The following is a 19,296-nucleotide window of genomic DNA, read 5'->3' as shown; positions in this document are numbered from 1 at the left end:
CGCACAGAGTCAGACACGACTGGAGCGACTTAGCAGCAGCAGCAGCAGCAGCAGCAGCAGCAGCAGCAGCATGGGCTCCCCAGGTAACACAGTTGTTAAAGAATCCGCCTGCTATTGCAGGAGATACAAGAGACTCCAGTTTGATCCCTGGGTCAGGAAGTTCCCCTAGAATAAGAAATGGCAACCCCCTCTGGTATTCTTGCCTGGAAAATTCCATGGACAGAGTAGGATGTATATATTATAGACTATGTTTTATAAAACAATGCATGCTCTATGCACCAAATCTGCAGTTACTTTTTGTTGTTGTTGTTTTTCTTGATGTGGGCCATGTTGAAAGTCATTACTGAATTTGTTGCAATTTAGCTTCTGTTTTTTACATTTTGTTTTTTTGGCTATAAGGCGTGTAGGATCTTAGCTCCCAGGGATGAAACCTGCATCCTCTGCATTGGAAGGTGAAGTCTTAACTCCTGAACCACGAAGGAAGTCTCTGAGTCCACATTTAGAAGAATAAAATTTTAATTTCAGCAGTGATTGCTTTTGTATGGCAGCTTTCAGGGAACTTTTTTCATCTCTATCTTCTCTATATTTTCTATCTGTGTTGAGCTTTTATTCCCAGACAATCAGAAAATAGAAAAGAACTTTGGAAAATAAAGAAGTAATGAACCAGTTAAAAATAATCAACAGATAAATTTGATAGAAATGATTTTGGGACCAGCTGCTAAAATACAATATAAAAGTATAATAAAAGTGTAATAGTTATGTTTTAAGCTGTTATGATTCTTTATTCATACACAGCACATTAAAACATTGGCTGAGTGGCATTACTGTTTTAAATGGGCAATTATAAATAATAAAATTTGAGCTAATGAGGGTGGGGCTCAAAGAAAGTTATAAACAGTCTAAAAGCTTATCACTGAAAAATCAATTCTTTCTTCTTTGCTTTTCAAAAAAGAAGATACTTTCCAGCTTCTTCATTGAATGACTGCCCTGTTTTAGAAGGACAGGAATTAAGTGATGTAAGAGGTTGCTTCTAGTCTAAATACAGTGGTTTTGACCAATTTAATTGGAATTCCATCCAAAAGTTTTTAAGAAAGAGTATTAGTTCAAGACACATTCACATAATTCAAAATAAATTTTCCAAGTTACCACGAGCATCTTTCCTAGTGTCCCTGGTGAAGCCAAGTGAAGCATACCTCTTGGTGTTACTCATAATCCCTTTTAAATTCTCTTTAATACATCTTGTGACTGAGTACATACCATTTATAAGTGAGAACTTTTGAAACAGGATTTTTTTTTTTTTTTGAGGCAAGGAATAATGACTTTATTCGGAAAGCTGGCAGCCTGAGAAGATGGCAGACAAATGTCTCAAAATAACCATCTTATCGAGGTCTGGATGCCAGTTTCTTTTAATAGAACACACAGAGAGAGGAAATGAGGATGTAAATTAAAAAGGCCATTTATCTTACAAAATAGGAGGGTATGTGTTAATTTCTTCTTTTTTGCAGCCATTTGTAGGTGGACAGGATCACATAGTCTGTACCAGGGTATTTTTTGAGACTATCTGATGTCATATAAGAATTTGTTACTTTAGAATAGATCTGAGCAACTATAAGCAAACAAAAGAAAAGAAGAAGAAAAAGTAGACTAATGCATTCTTTAGTAAGTATTGTAGAAAGCCCCTTAAGTAGTTCCACTAAAAAAAAAAAAAAAAAGTTCCATTCTGTAACATGTTCTCATATGATACATGAAAAGTGTAGATTTCATGTGGAGTTCCACAATTGCCCTGTTATGCTGGTATTTAGTAGTTTGTCCACGGTGGTAATATATCTTTGGAGAATGTTTACTATATTTTAAAAGTTGAATTTGAATCCATCCTCAAGCTTAAGGCTGACAGTCACAAGGGCATGACTGGCTCTGTATCAGGCTGGAGAAAGCCCTTATTGTGGTTGAGTGAACTGAGCCAACTATTAATAATGTCAGAATACCATTCTGCAAAGCAGGGCAATGCTTAGTCAAAGTGATTCATATTAACTGAGCATGAGTGAAGAAATCTGAACGGGCTATTTCAGAATCCTTGACTGCCGTTGAATCCATCGGTCTTGTGAACACAGTGGAAAGCATCAGGGTTCATGCTCCTGGCTGTTCAGACTTCTTAGTAAATGTTTCCCTGCATCCCAAGAAGACAGAGTGTTTTAATGTGGGAAATGGAACCTTCTGTGCTGTCTGTTCTGGGGAAAAGAATGCAGTTTCTAAAATATTACTTTTTGAACTTCCTGTACTGTATTTATACAATTCTGACTCTTTAAAAGGCTAAATTGTGCTATGACTAAACCAGTCATTGATAGACTCAATTTGCTCCAAGAGAAGTGTTTTTTGCCATCTATGTGCAGTTTCCTTTGTGTGGTTCACTACAGGAGCAGGAAGGTATTAGCCCTGGGAGCCACTTCTCCACTGAGAGTGTGAGTTAACCTTATTTCACCTGAGAACATGTTATGGTTTAGTGTGAAAAGCAGGGGTGCAGAGTGGGGCCAGACTGGAATCCAATCCATCCTGTCTCTATGGTCCCTTTGTTGCTGTTGTTTCAGTCATTAAGCCCCGTCCGACTATTTTGCGATCCAATGTGACTGTAGCTCACTGGCTCCTCTGTCGGTGGGATTTCCCAGGCAAGGATACTGGAGTGGGTTGCCATTTCCTCCTCCAGGGGATAGTCCCAACCCAGGGATCCAACTTGCATCTCCTGCATTGGCAGGTGGGTTCTTTGCCACTGTGCCACCAGGGAAGCCCTGGGGTCCCTTTCAGTTCAGTTCAGTCGCTCAGTCATGTCTGACTCTTTGTGACCCCGTGAATCACAGCTCGCCAGGCCTCCCTGTCCATCACCAACTCCCGGAGTTCACGCAAACTCATGTCCATCGAGTTGGTGATGCCATCCAGCCATCTCATCCTCTGTCGTCCCCTTCTCCTCCTGCCCCCAATGCCTCCCAGCATCAGAGTCTTTTCCAATGAGTCAACTCTTTGCATGAGGTGGCCAAAATACTGGAGTTTCAGCTTTAGCATCATTCCTTCCAAAGAACACCCAGGACTGATGATCTCCATTAGAATGGACTGGTTGGATCTCCTTGCAGTCCAAGGGACTCTCAAGAGTCTTCTCCAACACCACAGTTCAAAAGCATCAATTCTTCGGTGCTCAGCTTTCTTCACAGTCCAACTCTCTCACATCCATACGTGACCACTGGAAAAACCATAGCCTTGACTAGACGGACCTTTGTTGGCAAAGTAATGTCTCTGCTTTTCAATATGCTATGTAGGTTGGTCATAACTTTTCTTCCAAGGATAAGTGTCTCTTAATTTCATGGCTGCGGTCACCATCTGCAGTGATTTTGGAGCCCTCCAAAATAAAGTCTGACACTGTTTCCACTGTTTCCCCATCTATTTCCCATGAAGTGATGGGACCAGATGCCAGGATCTTCGTTTTCTGAATGTTGAGCTTTAAGCCAACTTTTTCACTCTCCCCTTTCACTTTCATCAAGAGGCTTTTAGTTCCTCTTCACTTTCTGCCATAAGGGTGATGTCATCTGCATATCTGAGGTTATTGATATTTCTCCTGGCAATCTTGATTCCAGCTTGTGCTTCTTCCAGCCCAGCATTTCTCATGATGTACTCTGCACATAAGTTAAATAAGCAGGGTGATAATATACAACCTTGACGTACTCCTTTACTCTTCTTTAATCTGCAAAACTACCTCAGGAGATCTCCATTTTAAGAAGAGGAAACTGTTGTAAAATGGAGATCTCCTGAGGTAGTTTTGCAGATTAAGGAAGAGTATGTATCTAGCCCAGTGACTCATCATTAGGAATTGCTCCATAAATAATAGTTTTTGGCCAGACAACCAGCGCATTTGGTTTTGTTTGGGTGTGGAAAATAAAATCAGTTGATGAAAATGCATCAGTGAATTTTCAGTCTAGCATGTTCCAGGTTATCTCCCTATACACTTTGTGAACTCAAAAAAACAGACATGATGTCACAATAGGAAGAACAGATTAAGTAAGTGATACTTTTTTATAAAAATAATTATAACCCACAGTAAGAATTAGATTTTACTTTGTGACCCAGTTTACAATACATATGCCCATTGTAAATGCAACTGAAGTTAAAGTTTATTGAAATAATACTCTTCAATGTGTGACATACTCTGATATTTTCTTTTTTTCTCTTCTTTTATGGTTGGAACCAAGTTAAATTTCACAAACACTAATGGTGTATAAGCAACAACTTGAAAAACACTGATTCAATGGAGAGTTATTAATCTATTATACAAAGTTGTTTAGTATTGGTCATTTCATTTTATTTGCAGTTTATATTTTTTAATTATATTAATGAATGTTTGTTTCTAGGTAGTGGGGAGGAAATGAACAAGTGCTGGTATACACAGTGTTAGTATTATCTGTGCTGTTTTGCATATGTCTCCTGTTTTGTTACACAAATTTTCTTACTACTTCTATTTTACAGATAAGGAAAGCAAATTGCAAGAGAGAGCATATTTTACCAGAGAATTCTAACCTGTCAGTTTTCCACTGTCTTTAATTGCAAGAGGCCAAAGAACTTACAATGACACATCCGTGTCTTTTTTCATCTTTGGGGTTCTGTACCTTATATTCTTTCCTTTAAATTAAATTATGCATCGTGGGGCACTTAAAAATAGAATTTGTGTTTAAATTATAACACAAAAATATGAAGAAAAGGTCATATATTAATTCCACTTTGTATCATCTTAAATAAAGGGTGAAGTGAGTGAAGTCGCCCAGTCGTGTCCAACTCTTTGCAACCCCGTGGACTGTAGCCTACCAGGCTTCTCTGTCCAGGGGATTTTCCAGGCAAGAGTCCTGGAGTGGGTTGCCATTTCCTTCTCCAGGGGATCTTCCCGACCCAGGGATTGAACCCACGTCTCCCGCATTGTAGGGAGATGCTTTTACCATCTGAGCCACCAGGGAAGTCCTAGATAAAGGGTAGCCCTTACCAAAAAAATTCTGAAATTGTAGGTTAATTTGGTTAATTTAGCATTTCTTTGTGAAACAAAACTTCTTGGTGTGATACTATTTTGATCCATGGTTCTAAATAAACGAGTTAAAAAAATTTTCCCATTATAAAACACTCAGAAGAGACAATAGAGGAATCTGTATTCTCTTTTAGTTAAAAATAAACCCTGCTGTGATAGTAGAATCATAAACCTAGAAGGATTTTCATTGGATTCAGTGTTTGAAAGGATGATCAAACTCCAAGTTTATTTTTTCATAGTTTTCTTTTTCCCCTACAGATTCTTCCCCACAGCGGATTAACAGCAGACATTTGAAGTTGTACTGTTTAAATATCTTTGAATTATTTTTGTTTAAAAATGTCAATTGGGTACGATAGGAAAAGTACATTTTTTTCCTTGTAACTTCAAAACAACTGAACAGAACCTTTGGACTGAAACCAAGAATTGAATGTTTTCGCGTTAAGAAGATTTTCTCTTCTGAAAAGTAATGAATGAGTCTCTTTGTAAGTTTAACTCTTTCGGGTTTTAAGTCTTTCAGCATTCTAGGATATTACAAAGAAATAAGGTTTCATGAATAAATAAGCATAGTTTTTCTGTCTCAGCTCACTCTCAAATTGGAAGTTATGTAAACTTCAGATACACATAGAGCTTCTATACAGATGAAATGCGTAATGTTTTACCACATATAAACAGTAGTTTTCCGTTTCAGCAGTGACTGCTTGTTTAAGTTTGCATTAGTGAATGACAGCCCTTGAGGAGCCATAAGGGTGGATGGAAGAGGAAAGATCGTTTTCTGCTTGTCTTCCATAGTCTCTGAAAAGAGGTCCACCTCTGTGATGCTCCTGGAGGGCACTGAGGTGTCCAATAGCTTTCATTTTATTAGATTATGAAAAGTGCCTTCAGCCTATGAAACCCATTGGCGACTGACCAAGTTCCAAAATTTCTGAGACTTTGTGTTGGGACAGTGGACTTCTGAGGTCTACTTTCAGACAGTCCATGTGGGCTTTGGTTTTTTGAGTCAAAACTGGCAGGGATGTTGAGGGGAGCTCTGCTGCCCCCGCACCCACGACCCCAGGGCACCTAACATCTTCAGGCTGCACCTGCCCCTGAACAGAGTTCAGTGGTGGCCTTCGAAACCTTTGCATTGTGGACAACATGCTATCAAGGAAGATGTGAGAACAGACAAAGCCAAAATTTAAATACTAAGGATGTTATAAAATCATTCTTAAAATGTTTAAATGTATAGTTTATTCTGTTTTCCAAATGTCTCCTTGAGATCAAGTCAATGTTTGTAGATGTTAAATAAGAGCCAGTACGTCCCTTTTGCCTTTCCATTCAAAACTGGTTGTATCTATAAGGCAAACAGATTCCTTCTTTTGTGAAGGAAATTTGTAGCGATAAGATGAATGGTGACTATCACTGAATGGTGAGTCAGTTGATAGGTGACGGTTATCAGAAGGAAAATATGGAACAATAGATTACTGGACCTGTTGATGGACTCACTTTGTTTTCTTATTTTCTTTGTACTCTCTGATAAAAACTAATTTGTGACAAAGTGCCATAGTGCAAAAAATATGTAATATTAACAGTGCAAAAAAACATATATTCTACTTTTTTATAGATGCCTAAAAAAACAGATTTTTCAGAATACTATATATATATATAACTGAATTACTTTACTGTATGCCTGACACTAACTGAACATTGTAAATCAACTTTACTTCACTAAACTTTTTAAAAAGAAAAATAACACTTTTTCAAATATACAGACTGATTCCAAATTGAGAAAGGAGTATGTCAAGGCTATATACTGGCACCCTGCTTATTTAACTTCTATGCAGAGTGCATCATGAGAAATGCTGCACTGGAAGAAGCAAAAGCTGCAATCAAGATTGCCAGGAGAAATATCAATAACCTCAGATATGCAGATGACACCACCCTTATGGCAGAAAGTGAAGAGGAACTAAAGAGCCTCTTGATGAAAGTGAAAGAGGAGAGTGAAAGAGTTGGCTTAAAGTTCAACATTCAGAAAACTAAGATCATGGCATCCAGTCCCATTTTTTCAAGGCAAATAGATGGGGAAACAGTGGAAACAGTGACAGACTTTATTTTGGGAGGCTCAAAAATCACTGCAGATGGTGACTGCAGCCATGAAATTAAGAGACACTTGCTCCTTGGAAGAAAAGCTATAACCAACCTAGACAGCATGTTTAAAAGCAGAGACATTACTTTGCCAACAAAGGTCCATCTAGTCAAATCTACGGTTTTTCCAGTGGTCACGTATGGATGTGAGCGAGTTGGACTGTGAAGAAAGCTGAGCACTGAAGAATTGATGCTTTTGAAGTGTGGTGTTGGAGAAGACTCTTGAGAGTCCCTTGGACAGCAAGGAGATCCAACCAGTCCATCCTAAAGGAAATCAGTCCTAAACATTCATTGGAAGGACTGATGCTGAAGCTGAAACTCCAATACTTTGGCTTCCTGATGCAAAGAACTGATTCATTTGAAAAGACCCTGATGCTGTGAAAGATTGAATGCAGGAGGAGAAGGAGCTGATAGAGGATGAGATGGTTGAATGGCATCACCGACTCAATGGACATGAGTTTGAGTAGGTCCCAGGAATTGGTGATGGACAGGGAAGCCTGGCGTGCTGCAGTCCATGGAGTCACAAAGAGGTGGACACAACTGAGTGACTGAATTGAACTGAACTTTTCAAACATAAGAATTTTTATTGTTCATAATTGTGTATTTTATGACTACATAGAAATAAAGGTGCAATATGTTTAGAACTTCAGGATGATTAATCTGGCATCATCTGTGTTCATTTTTAGCAGTAATCATGTTTCAAAGATAAGCGTTCAACATTATTATAATAAGATAGCTTCAAGACAGACTAAAAAGACACCAGGACAGAAGAAAAGAGTTTTAGTTGGAATTTGCTCTCTAACTAGTAATCCTGGGCAAGTCACTTTACCACACTGAAATTTAGTCTGCTGTATAAAATATGAATTAAGACATCTGTATCATCTTTTCACAATCTAGAAGAAAAGTTTTGAGTGGGACATCATTATTTCACCAAAAGCAAAGTGACCAGAAGCTTAACAGATGAAACCACCTTTTATACTTCACAGCTTCAGGCTCCCCTCTACAGCTGGGAGGAGTCTGAACCACCAGCTTCTACACAACTGTCCTGCCAGATGTGAGTCTGCCTGTCCCATCGCTTTCCCTCTGTTGTCTCTCCCTGGACTCTGTGTTTTAGCCATTCTATGCCAGCACCTATTCCATCATGCTCTCTTCCTTCTCCGAGTCAATTCTCTCCACACCATCTTCTCTGTTTTCCTGCCATAACTACCATCTCCATTAATAGATAATTTTTTAAAAAGATTTTTTGTAACGCAGATAAAGTTTTTAAAGTCTCTCTTGAATTTGTTACAATATTGTTTCTGTGTTTTTTTTTGTTTTTTTTTTTTTTGGCTGAGAGGCATATAGAATCTTAGCTTCCTGACCAGGGATCAAAGATGCACACCCTACATTGAAAGGTAAAGTCTTAACTACTAGTCTGTCAGGGAAGTCCCTCCATTACAGGATACTTTTTACTCTTCAGGCTCAGTTTAATCCTGTGAAGGTGCCACAAAACACCTGCATTCAGAGTACCTAGGTTTAAATTCTGAGTCTATCACTTTTAATATCAGGTGACTTTCGGCAAATACCAAATCTGTTTTTCTAGCTAGGATGGGAAATAGGACCTATGAAGTTATGAGATTTAAAAGAGATTTATATATAAAATCCTAGCTCTGTACTTGCCTTGCAGGAAACACTCTTGAAGAGTTTAAGAATATTTTCAGTCCAGAGCTGTCTGGGTTTACTTGTGGAGTAAGATTAGCTCCTTGCTTTGGAATTACGTATTTAGTCTATTGTCTACATACGGGGCGTTCCTGATGGCTCAGATGGTAAAGAATCTGCCTGCAATGCAGGAAACCTGGGTTGGATCCTTGGGTTGGGAAGATGCCGTGGAGAAGATAATGGCTATCCACTCAGTATTTTTGCCTGGAGAATTCCATGACCACTGCTCCCTCCACATCCCAGTTAAACCCTATGATCCCTGAAAACAGAAACTGTTGTGTTCTAAGGAACTGAAAATTAGCCAGTCTCACAGTGGAGGCCAAATAAAAACTGAATGATAACATGGTTATTCCACTTTGCAACTTTATAGGGGGAAAGAATTGGTCTGCAATTCTAATCCAAAAATATAATCTGTAGTTAACCTGAATGATTTAGCAGTTAACTTTTTCTTTAACAACCTAGAACTTTTAGTATACCAGCAACACATTTGAAAGCAATTCAAGTATTTATTGCAATATTTTTGTCATCTCAGAAGTCTCAGCAGGTGTGACTTCCCTCACCAGGGAAGCTCTTTGATGATTTATTCTTTGGAGACTAAATTCTATGTAGCTCTATATTTACAAAACAATCTCTCAATCCTTTATTTTGAATTTCATTGATGAAGATGACATAATTGGTAATCAAATGTGGCCAAAGTAGCCAAAAATCGATCGTTATTTATTTTCTGAAATCTAACAAGTAATTCAGGAACAAGAAGACAACCTGTGGGAAATTCCATAATGAAACATGATTTTTTGTTCTATTACAAAAATGACAGAAGCTTATTCAGATTCCTGTCTGGTGCACCAAGGTTTCCAGTTGAATAGATTCATCATTAATCTCATTTTATGGAAAAAGAAATGAGAGGAAAAAGAAGTGATTTGTTTGGTTGTTAGGGATTTAAACCCAGGCTTCTCATTTCTTTTTCTTCATAATATAAACTTTTGCCCAAACCTGCTGCCCTTCTGCATTGCTCAGCAGCTCGAAGCCATCATATCCTCTTGGTCCTGTGAGAATTCAGAGCCATTCTCATCACTTCATCTCCTCTCCACTTTTCAGCTCTTCTGGGGCCCCCTGTTCAACTCCAGGGATCTTGTTCTCAAAGAGTCCTCTCTTTTCAACTCAAGTGCATCCACCCAAAGTAGGGGCCACTTGTGCATGGACATTACAGAAGTCAGGACAAGCCTGTAGTAAGTTCACTGCCCCTAAGATGCCAACCCTGAAGGATAACATTTGGTTGGATGCATAGACTCAGTGTGACATGTGTGGTCTTGATAAACAGATATTCTAAATGTGTGTGCAAAGCAACAAAAAACTTAATGTGAGGATAAAAAAATCCTTAAAATAGAGTACTTAATACAGTATCAGAGAAGGAGAAAATACATACATATATAATTTGCTTCAAATGTACCATAGGAATGCAAGATTAAAAAAAGTTTTAATTGAAGGATAATTGCTTTACAGAACTGTGTGGTTTTCTGTCATACATCAACAAGAATCAGCCATAGGTATACCCAGGTCCCCTCCCTCCCAGACATCCCTCCCAGACATCCCTCCCATCTCCCTCCCCAACCCACCCTTCAGCCTGTCACAGGGCCCCTGTTTGAGTTCCCTGAGTCATACAGCAAACTCCCATTGGCTATCTGTTTTACACATGAGTGAGTGAGTGAAGTCGCTCAGTTGTGTCCGACTCTTTGCTACCCCATGGATAGTAGCCTACCAGGCTCCGCGATCCATGGGATTTTCCAGGCAAGAATACTGGAGTGGGCTGCCATTGCCTTCTGCATGGTGTTACACATGCATTGTATATTTCTATGTTACTCTCTTCGTACATCTCCCCTTCTTTCCTCCTCTCCTCCCACCTTGTCAATAGGTCTGTTCTCCATGTTTCTCCTTTGCTGCCCTGAAATTAAATTCATCAGTGCCATCTCTTCAGATTCCATATATATGTGTCAGTATACAATATTTATATTTTTCTTTCTGACTTACTTCACTCTGTGTAATGGGCTCTAGTTTCATCCACCTCATTAGAACAGATTCAAATGCATTCCTTTTTATGGCTGAGTAGTACTCCATTGTATATATGTACAGCTTCTTTATCCATTCATCTGCTGATGGACATCTAGGTTGCCTCCATGTTCCAGCTGTTATAAATAGTGCTGTAGTGAACACTGGGGTACATGTGTCTTTGTCAGTTTTGGTTTCCTCAGGGTATATGCCTAGGAGTGGATTGCTGGGTCATATGGAGAAGGCAATGGCACCCCACTCCAGTACTCTTGCCTGGAAAATCCCATGGGCGGAGGAGCCTGGTAGGCTGCAGTCCATGGGGTCGCTAAGAGTCTGACACGACTGAGCGACTTCATTTTCACTTTTCACTTTCATGCATTGGAGAAGGAAGTGGCAACCCACTCCAGTGTTCTTGCCTGGAGAATCCCAGGGACAGGGGAGCCTGGTAGGCTACCGTCTATGGGGTCGCACAGAGTTGGACACGACTGAAGTGACTTAGCAGCAGCAGCAGCATGGTGGTTTTATTCCTAGCTTTTTAAGAAGTCTCCATACCTTCTTCCATAGTGGCTTTATCAGTTTACCTTCCCACCAGCAATGCAAGAGTGTTCCCTTTTCTCCACACCGTCTCCAGCATTTATTGTTTGTAGATTTTTTGATGATGGTCATTCTGACTGGTGTGAGGTGGTATTTCATTATAGTGTTGATTTGCATTTCTCTGATAAAGAGTGATGTTGGGTGTCTTTTCCTGTACTTATTAACCATCTGTATGTCTTCTTTGGAGAAATGTCTCTTCAGCTCCCTTTCCCACTTTTTGATAGGGTTGTTTGCTTTTCTGCTATTGAGTTGTATAAGCTGCTTGTATATTTTGGAAATTAATTCTTTATCAGTTGTTTCCCTTGCTATTATTTTCTCCCATTCTGAGGGTTGTCTTTTCACCTTGTTTGTATTTTCCTTTGCTGTGCAAAAGCCTTTAAGTTTAATTAGGTCCCACTTGTTTATTTTTGTTTTTATTTCCATTATTCTAGGAGGTAAGTCATAGAAGATCTTGCTTTGGTTTATGTCATCAAGTGTTCTGCCTATGTTCTCCTCTAAGAGTTTAATAGTTTCTGGTCTTAAGTTTAGGTCTTTAATCCATTTTGAGTTTATCTTTGTGTATGGCATTGGGTAGTGATCTAACTTCATTCTTTTGCACATAGCTGTCTAGTTTTCCCAGCACCACTTATTGAAGAGGCTGTCTTTGCCCTGTTGTATATTTTTGCTTCCTTTGTCAAAAATAAGATACCCATAGGTGTGTGGGTTTATCTCTGGGTTCTCTTTCTTGTTTCATTGGTCTATATTTCTGTTTTTGTGCCAGTATTATACTGTGTTGATGACTGTAGCTTTGTAGTACAGTCTGAAGTCAGGAAGGCTGATTCCTCTAACTCCATTCTTCTTTCTCAAGACTCCTTTGGATATTTGGGGTCTTCTGTATGTCCATAAGAACTGTGAAATTTTTTGTTCTAGTTTTGTGAAAAAAGTTATTGGTAATTTGATAGGGATTGCATTGAATCTGTAGATTGCATTTGGTAGTATGGTCTTTTTCACAATATCGCTTCTTCCCACCCAGGAACGTGGAATATCTCTCCATCTGTTTATGTCATCTTTGATTTCTTTCATCAGTGTCTTATAGTTTTCTGTACACAGGTCTTTTGTTTCCTTAGGTAGGTTTATTCCTAGATATTTTATTCTTTTTGTTGCAATGGTGAATAGGATTGATTCCTTAATTTCTCTTTCTGATTTTTCATTGCTAGTATATAGGACTGCAAGTGATTTCTGTTTATTGACCTTGTAGCCTGCGACTTTGCTGAATTCACTGATTAGCTCTAGTAATTTTCTAATAGTTTCTTTAGGGTTTTCTATATATAGTATCATGTTATCTGCAAACAGTGAGAGTTTTACTTCTTCTTTTCCAATCTGGATTCCTTTTGTTTCTTTTTCTTCTCTAATTGCTATAGCTAAGACTTCCAAAACTATGTTAAATAATAGTTAAATAATAGTGGTGAGAATGGACACTCTTGTCTTGCTCCAGATCTTAAAGGGAAAGCTTTTAGTTTTTCACCATTGACAATAATGTTTGCTGTGGGCTTTTCATGTATGGCCTTTACTATATTGAGGTAGGTTCCTCTATGCTCATTTTTTAAAGCATGTTTATCATAAATTGATGCTGGATTTTGTCGAAGGCTTTCTCTGCATCTATTGAGATGATTATATAGGTTTTATCTTTCAATTTGTCGATGTGGTGTATCATGTTGATTGATTTGCATATATTGAAGAATCCTTGCATCCCTGGAATAAACCAACTTGATCATGGTGTATGAGCTTTTTAATGTGTTGTATTCTATTTGCTAAAATTTTGTTGTGGATTTTTGCATTTATGTTCATCAGTGATATTGGCCTGTAATTTTCTTTTTTCATGTTGTCTTTCTGGTTTTGGTATCAGGGTGATTGTGGCCTTGTAGAATGAGTTTGGAAGTGTTCCTTCCTCTGCAATTTTTGGGAAGTTACAGAAAAATAAGCATTAGCTCTTCTCTGAATGTTTGATAGAATTCCCCTGTGAAGCCATATGGCCCTGGGCTTTTGTTTTTGGGGAGATTTTTTGATCACTGTTTTAATTTCAGTGTTCATAATTGGATTGTTCATAATTTCTATTTCTTCTTGGTTCAGTCTTGGGAGGCCAATCTTTTCTAAGTATCTGTTCATGTTCTCTAGGTTGTCCATTTTATTGGTATATAGTTGCTCATAATATTCTCTTATGATCCTTTGTATTTCTGTGTTGTCTGTTATAACCTCTCCTTTTTCATTTCTAGTTTTATTGACTTTATTTTTCTCCCTTTTTTCTTGATGAGTCTGTCTAGTGGTTTGTCAATTTTGTTCATTTTCTCAAAGAACCAGCTTTTAGTTTTATTAATCTTTGCTATTGTTTCCTTCATTTCTTTTTCATTTATTTCTGCTCTGGTTTTAATGATCTCCTTCCTTCTGCTGACTTTGGGGGTTTTTTGTTCTACTTTTTCCAGCTGTTTTAGAGGTAGAGTTAGGCTATCTATTCGACACTTTTCTTGGAAAGCAAGATATTAATAATTAAGGGAAATTGAGTGTCAAGTGAATAGAGGTGCCATATGGGAAACCTGTGCACTTCTTGCTCAACTTTTCTATAAGTGTAAAACTGCTCTAAAAATTGTCTATTAATTTTTAAAGTCCTGTAAAATTAGAAAAACAGGTAAAAGAATTAAATTATGCAAATAAAAATCTTTGGCTGATAAACAAAAAAATTTAAAAATACCAGTTATGATTATTAGAGTATGGTATTCAGATGAGTCACTGATGAGAAAATTCTGATAAATCTATAAAACCTATGAAGCCATTTTATAATTTAAAGCAATGTTTATATTTTCTGGCCACATAGTGACTTCAAAACAGAGGGGATTGCCACTTATCCTGATTCTGTAGATAAGCAACCTCTTGCTTCAGTGATGATGGTTTGGTCAGATCGTCTTGGAGTTCTTTCTACAATTTAGTCAGTGATACTGAACAGGCTCTAAAGCAAGAAAAGAAGGGATACTGGATAAAGTAAATAAACTTAACAAGGCAGAAGATACATGTACCCAAAGAGTTCAACAATTTAGAAGATTCGTCTGACTTTTTTAAAGCCCCAAAGTCATCTGTGTTGATTACAACAGGAAACTATTCTTCCAAGTTAGAGAATGCATGTGTGTGTGGTCAAAACCTTCTTTAAAAAAATGCATTGACAAGTGTAAAAGGACCTTTGAGGAAATCACAACTTCTCGTGTTGTCTCTTTTCATTAAGTCTCTGAAATTATCTTAGTCAGTTTATACAGAGAAATGCACAGTCCTTGAAAAATAACATGTGTGTAAAATACCCACTGAGACCTAGTTACAACCCTATTTTGTACACAACATAACTGTGTATATGTTTATCATTGATGAAACATGCTAGAAATTTTTATTTTGGACCTCACTGACAAAGACAGAATAAATTAATAACATGATTTTCATTTGGACAAAGTGTTTAAGGAAACACCTCTTGTCCATTGTCTAAGTGCTAGCAAAGTCACAAAATACTTAAAGACCTCCATTTGACAATACTATCCTTTGTTCAGCCTTTTAGTGAGGCCAAGTGTATTGTGACAACTTGCAGATGGCACAAAAAGCTATTTTATTGTGGAGTCTGAGATCCTAAACTTATAATTTTTCACTGAATTAAATTTTTTGTGGGGGGTCGGGAAAGTGTGGGATAGATTGGGGAATGATTTTAAGAGAGGGAAAAGGGAGAAAAAGAATGCTAAATGTTAATTAAATGCTAATCAGTTAATTAAAATAATAATAATGTCAGTCTTCTTTCATTAGAAATATGCGTTCCATCCTGCTCCAATGGTGGGGAGTTGCAGATCTCCTGGTAAGACCAGGGGACTTAGCTGAGGTTAGATGAAAGCATATCCTGTGTGATCAAGTGGGAGGAAGCCGTGGTGAGACAGGGAAGGAGCCAAATAACTTGCATAGAGTCTGGCATGATGATGTTGAATCCCTTTAGTGGTGACTTCTGTGTTCTGTGTGGATTATAGGAGTTTGAGCTCGCTTTATGCCCTTTGCAAATAAATGCCTTTTGGCTCAGATTAAGTTGTGATCTTTGAACTTTGGCACCTCTTATCACCAACCCCAACTCCACTCGTGGTCCCTGGGTTAGCATTTCCAGTTTATTCCCAGCCACAGCTGCAGTCAGTCTTTGAGAGCTCAAAAGCTAGAATGCAAACCCAGGTTGTATTGAGTTATTCAATGGTGTACCCTGAGCTAAGTTACACTGTCTGGTCCAACACTTTACGACCTGATGGACTGTAGCCCATCAGGTTCCTCTGTTCATGAGATTCTCCAGTGTATCCAGGCCCTCATCCAGGGGATCTTCCTGACCCAAGAATCGAACCTGCATCTGTCTCCTGCAGTGGCAGGTGGGTTCTTTACCACTAGCACCACCTAGGAAGGGAACTTGCCAAATCCCTTAAGGAAATGACAGCTTAGTCCTAAGGCAATCTTTGACTTTCTCCCCATGACCCAATTTATAACTCTGTCATGGTGGCTCTTCTAAGTTAACAGGGTTCCTTATCTTGAAAAAGGAATCAGGAAGATAGATTGGGACAAAACACTTTCATCAAAATGTTCTACAGCATTTAAATTGGAGGGAGGGGCTTTTGGCTTTTCTCCCCAGAGACTAAAGAGAAAGGAGATAGATAGTTGAGGCAGTAATTCCCATACACCATGCAGATTATTATGATTAAAACTTCCTAAGTAAACTGGGCTGCTGGGGAGCCTTTATATTTTGTCTTTTTAAAATTCCAAATGCTTTTGAAACTGGAAAACTCAAGCTACTTGCCTACAAGACCCCAGAGAACTGGCAGACCAGAAAAGGAAACCTGGCATAATAAGAATAAACAGTGAATCTGCTAAAGATGGATGTGTATTGTCAAAAGAAAGGTACAATGCAGACAAATTTCAGTCTCTCCAGACTCATTCCAATTCTTCTGCTTTTCTTTTTTTCCCCTCTGACAGTTCCCTAGAGTTTTCTGATGTCTCTTTTGAACAATTCTGGTAGCTAAGCTCCCTTCATTACGGCTCTTAATGTTCCCCAGTGTGTCTTGGCATTGTCTTTGTCTTCCCAAGGGGTTTTCATGACATCCTTACCTGTGATAAGGATACTTAGACTTTTTTAAAAAACAGAGAAAAGTCCTAAATACATGCCTTCAAAAGTTCTTTTTGTTTTGCTTTTCTTTATTTTATTTGTTCATTCTAGTTTTTAAGAGAAGCAGTGTTGGACTTTCCCAGCAACTCAGGTATAAAGAATCTGCCTGCAATGCAGGAGACTTGCAGGAAATGAGGGTTTGATCCCTGATTTGAGAAGATTCCCTGGAAAAGGAAATGGCAACCCACTCCAGTATTCTTGCCTTGGAAATCCCATAGACAGAGGAGGCTGGCGAGGTACAGTCTGTGGGGTTGCAGAAGAGTCAAACACGGCTAAGGAACTAAACAACAGCAAAGTGTTGTATTTTACATATTGCTGCCCCAGATCCAGCTGGGTGACAGAGTGGCAGGAGTCTTGGTCCCTACATGACCTTGTGGAGCACAGAGCCTTCCCTGCCTTGCACTGCCAACTCCATGGAACTTGCTCCTTAAGAGGGAACAAAACTTCCTTTTTGTTTGGGTGGCTGTACTTTGAGGAGTCTCTTACTCTGTATCCGATTGAGTAGACCAACTTTGATGTATATGAAAGTGTGGAAATTCATGTAAATTATTTAAAACATTTTCTCGGGAAAGAAATAATTCAGTCGTACCTTGACAGCATCAGGCTTTGTTCACACCCTCTTCTCTCCCTGTGATATCCTTTATCTATGGCTAGAAATTCTATTTTTCCATCGAGCGTTTGCTCAAATACCACCTATTAGTGTCTGTTGCCAATTTTACCTCTTCAGCTTTATGCTTCTCTCATAGCATAAATTTTTTGTCTAATAAAATAATCATGTGCATGTTTATATATTTCTCAGGAGATTTCAGAATGAAGACTGTCTCTTACTTATTTTTCTATCTCTCTGACACCTAGAACAATGGCTTCAATTAGCCAATAAATATTTTTAGGATATTTGAGTATAGAGCACCTTCCAGATGGCTCAGCAGGTAACGAATCTGCCTGCAATGCATGAGACTCAGGAGATGCCAGTTCAATCCCTGGATCAGGAAGATCCCCTGGAAGAGGAAATGGCAACCCACTGTGGTATTCTTGCCTGAAAAATCCCATGGACAGAGAAGCTGGGCAGGCTGCAGTCCAAAGGGTCACAAAAAGTTGGGCACATTGAATATAAACCTTACTCTGTGTCTTTACTACAATAGCAAATGGTTTCCACATTGAATATGCAGAAAAGATTCATATTTACTCTTTCCTATTCATTGAATGGAAAAGTAAATGTTGCTTCCAAAAATTGCAAGGGAAGGATGTTTTCTACCTTGTTTCCAATTAGAAAATAGTAGCCTGCCTTGAAAACATATGCCAGAAAAACTGACTATTCCTGGGATAAGATAATTATGATGGTAATAACCCGTTTGAAAGAAATGTCAGCTGCTCCTGTTTTATTCTTCACAGAATAGAGCTGTGGCCTATTTCAGAATGATGTTTTCAGGACTCTGTATATATTTTTATTTCCCTACATGAATCTTTCATCTTTTTGCTGACATTTATTCTTTTCATGCAATTATCCTGAAAGGAAACTCTGGCCAGGCAAATGGGTTGTCTGCCTCTGAAGAGACACTCCTATCTCATCGCTGAGCTTTCAAGTTCTATGATCAAGAACCCTCAGGCCCATTTTTAAGGGAACTTCAGGCTTGTTGAGCTGCCCTGTCTCCCAAAATGTCCAAAAATGAGATTATGCGATGGGTAAGATCAATTTACTAGAAGGTACTTAAGCAATAAATCTGGAGCTTTGTGTCTAGTCACTGTTTCTTTCAAGCTTTGTGACTGAAAATTAAGCCACAGGAGCTTTGACAAATTGGATATTACTCCATCTAATTGTGTGTGTTTAAGCTTATCACACTGAATCGAGGCATTGTGACTGACTATGAGGCCAGCAAGACCTTTGTTTAATCAGCACAGTGCCATTTAACAACGATAAATCATCCAACTCCAATGTCATAATAAGGTCACAGAAACTTGAAGGCTAAAAGGAGAGAACATTAAAGTCAGCTGATAAGTGAGGGGAAAAGCGTATGATGCCAGGGGAAGTTCTGAGAGCTTTGCTTCGTTAGAAGCTGGTAGAACAACTAATGAGAACTCAGGCTTAGCTTTCAGCTGAGATCAGAAACACTGTGAGTTCCTTGGGTGGGAAGGAAGTCATTCAGTGAGTTCCTTAGTGGGCATCTGTCTGTGGGCAGGTAAGTACTGCCCACAGAGTACTTAAGGTTGCTGGTTCATCCTACAGATACTTGTATCTCCCCAGACACCACATTCATGATTTTTTACTTCAGTTATTTTTGTTTTGTTTCCTTTGATGTTTCTTTTAAAAAGAAAGAGCTCTGTTACCACAGACAAGAGGAAATAACACCCAGTTACAAAATACTCATTGGAAGGGCTGATGCTGAAGCTGAGGCTCCAATACTTTGGCCACCTGATGAGTTCATTGGAAGACTCTGATGCTGGGAGAGTTTGAAGGCAAGAGGAGAAGGAGGCAGCAGAGGATGAGATGGTTGGATGTCATCACTGACTCAATGGACATGAGTTTGAGCAAACTCTGGGAGATAGTGAAGGACAAAGAAGCCAGGGGGTCACAAAGAGTCAGACACGACTT

Source organism: Ovis aries, chromosome 2 (assembly GCF_016772045.2).
Source record: "Ovis aries strain OAR_USU_Benz2616 breed Rambouillet chromosome 2, ARS-UI_Ramb_v3.0, whole genome shotgun sequence".
Taxonomy (NCBI): Eukaryota; Metazoa; Chordata; class Mammalia; order Artiodactyla; family Bovidae; genus Ovis; species Ovis aries.
The sequence above is the reverse complement of the archived record's forward strand: the minus strand, read 5'-3'. Positions refer to the sequence as shown.